Source organism: Coregonus lavaretus (genome assembly GCF_964263955.1).
Source record: "Coregonus lavaretus genome assembly, contig: HAP1_SCAFFOLD_2013, whole genome shotgun sequence".
NCBI lineage: Eukaryota > Metazoa > Chordata > Actinopteri > Salmoniformes > Salmonidae > Coregonus > Coregonus lavaretus.
Window position 1 is genome coordinate 61,078 of NW_028164254.1, and position 3,250 is coordinate 64,327.

Genomic DNA, 3,250 nt, shown 5'->3' on the forward strand with positions numbered 1-3,250 from the left:
CATCCAACTGCAGGCAAAATGAAAACAATATGACTATAGTCGCAAAACGCTCACACAACCACATTGCACACAGACTGGAATTTCCCTGACTTTCAACTTCCATGTTCATAGATCTGAATATTTCTTTGCCCAGATAGGTCTTCATTCCAACTAGCACCAGTCTGATTCACCACAGCCATAAAGTAGGCATGCTTTTGATTTGTTGGTGAAATCCTGCAGGTGTTACAATAAGAACACCACAGTAAGTAAGATGAGCTCTCTATGAAAACAAGTTGTTCCAACTTGAAAAAGAAAAGTTGTCCCACTGCTTTAAAAGTTGACCAAATGTCATATTAGTGATATTTGTGTATACGTATGTGTGTATGTGTATGAATCCTATCTCTCTAAGTGCCTCTGGTGTAGGGTAGGGGGAAACCTGTGGGGAGACCCCTATTCATCCTATTTGCAGGCTGAGACCATTATGGGAAATGTTGATGGGACGAGGCGGCCGGAAGTTTTTCTTGGGGCATTCTCAGTTATTTCCAGGGGCTCAGGTTTCTCCCCGTCCCGTCTGGGGTCCCCCACTCCCGCGCACCTCTTCCTCCCAAACCGCCGCCAGCTGGCTCCCAGGGCCCCTCTCCACACAGCGCTGTAATGACTTCCTTCCTGCTGCTCCCTCTCTCCGGTGCAGGGACTCCCTGCCTCGGCCTCCTCCGCCTCTACACTCACCTGAAATAAATAAAAACTGTCCTGTGGAAGAGGGAGCAGGAAAAAAAGAGACTAGGCTTCTTCTTTTCATCCTGGGAAAGGACTGAAGTAACCCCTTCAGTTTGTTTCAGGGGGGAAACCTAATACAGAGAGAGAGAGAAAGCGAAAGTGAAAGAGAGAGAAAGAGAGAGAGAACGAGAGCGGGGGGGGGGGGGGGGGGGTCTCCAAAGTGGTTCCATGTGACAGACGGAAACCAATCTTGGTCTGGGAGCCACTGGGCAACACTAGTCCACTCCAGGGACCCATATAGACACCTGATGGCCACACCCAGACCCATACAGACAGACACATCCAATAACTAAGACAGAAAGACCAACAAAAAAAGAGAAGCAGAACGACAGCATAGGAGCTAAAAGGACAAATATCATGTGTTATCTTAGAGAATGGTAAACCATGTGATGTTATACTGTTTTGTATAGTAGCTTATTTTATTACATTATATCAAATCAAATCAAATTGTATACAACAGGTGTAGACCTTACAGTGAAATACTTACTTACAAGCCCTTAACCAACAATGCAGTTTTAAGAAAGAATACCTAAAAAAAATAAAAAAAAATAAATAATAATAATTAAAGAGCAGCAGTAAAATAAAAATAGCGAGGCTATATACAGGGGGTACCGGTACCGAGTCAATGTGCGGGGGCACCGGCCATAGCTTGTTATATCTTGTCATACTATATCATGTTTACTATTTCATTGTCAAGATCTCTAGCCCTCCTGTTATGCTAAAAAAAAATTACATCCACTATGTTACGGGTCAAATTGACCCGCACAGTTTAAACACACTCAAGACAGTCAAAGAATTAAGTAAAAACAGAAACAACTTTATTTTGTCTTATCAGACATTTCAGAAAGAAGAAATACAATACTTTTTATTTTTTTTAAACAATATTTAAGAACTATTTGTTAAACATATTTCCTTTCTCACAAACAAGATTTTTCAGTTTCCCCAAGTAGGTTTTTTCCCCCCCTATTGGTCCATATTATCCCTTCAGTCTTTCTCTCTACATGTTGAACACAATGTGTGTGTGTGCTTTCTGCAGATGTATTTATTGCATTCTACACAAGTGGTGCTTGTTTTACTGTCTTGTCGAGGGGGGCAGAGCTGGCATCTTTTCCGTTTCTTGCCACTGCCTGTATCCACTGGATCCATTTCTGGTTGATTGGAGGCATGTGTTGATGGTCCAGCTTGAATTTTCTGGACGGCAGATGCAGCTGCTGTCGACCGAGGAGGCTGGACTCTCCTCTGGATCTTGGGAGTGATGAGAGCTTTGCCGAGCTCCTCTAGGAAAAGCCGGCGTCGGTACAATTTGCCACCATTCCATTGCTGGTTGATTTCAGTCCACAGGACATAGGCATTGTAAGCAGACACATCCACAATGTTGTAGAAAATCACCAAAGGCCAGCGGGCAGTCATGCGCTGACAACTATATGTTGCTGTGACTTTATCCAAATTGTCAACTCCTCCTTTGGTGGAATTGTAGTCCAGTATTATTTGTGGCTTGATGTCCTCTCTTGCACTCAGCGATGCATCTTTGTGCATTGTGCTCATTACAAGAACATTCTTGTTCTTCTTTGGGCAGTATGAAACAACAGTTGCATTTTCAGAGAAAGCAAATTTAGAGGAATGCACAGTTCTGCCCTGCATTTTCAGAAGCTCACTGGGAAGTTCAGGTTTGTTTTTTCTGATTGTTCCAACCATGGTCAGCTTTCTCTTCTGTAGTTCAACACCAAGGCGGTAGGATGTGAAGAAGTTGTCACACGTGATGTTATGACCTTGCAGCCCTTCACTCATGTCCAGCACCACCCGCATCCCCTGGTTTTTCTCAGGCACTCCGCCGGGTGGCTTCCCAGTGTAAACTTGCATATTCCATGCATAGCTTGATGTGGCATCACATGCTACCCATATTTTGATGCCATATTTTGCAGGCTTGTTTGGCATATACTGTCTGAAGGGACAACGTCCTCTGAATGGAACAAGGCGTTCATCAACTGTAACATGAGGACTGGGATTGTACAGTAACGGTAGAATTTCCACCCATTTATCCCATACATCTCTGATTGCAGCTAGTTTGTCTCTTTCACGTCGACCCGGTCTGGTATCACGGTTATCAAAGCGAATCACCCGAGAAATTATGTGGAATTCTTGTAGAGACATTGTTGCCCGAAATATTGGCCTTCCATTCTCTTCATTCCACAGGCTGGCCGTTGCTTCTCCGTTTGACCGGTAGACTCCAGCTAATATGAGCAATCCAATGTATGCATGCAAGTCAATCCGATCCAGTGGCTTCCAGTTCTCTTGAAACACACGGCTCCCCTCCAAGATGGTCATGTCCAGAACAATCTTCTCTATTGCTTGGGGTAAAAAGAGCTCAAAAGCTGATTGTATGTCATGGACTCGAGTGACAGCAAATCGTGTAGGTCCTGGAACCATTTTTATTACATTGGAAGCTGAGAGTCTACCTTGACCTCGTTGTGGTGACGGTGACCATTCAATATGA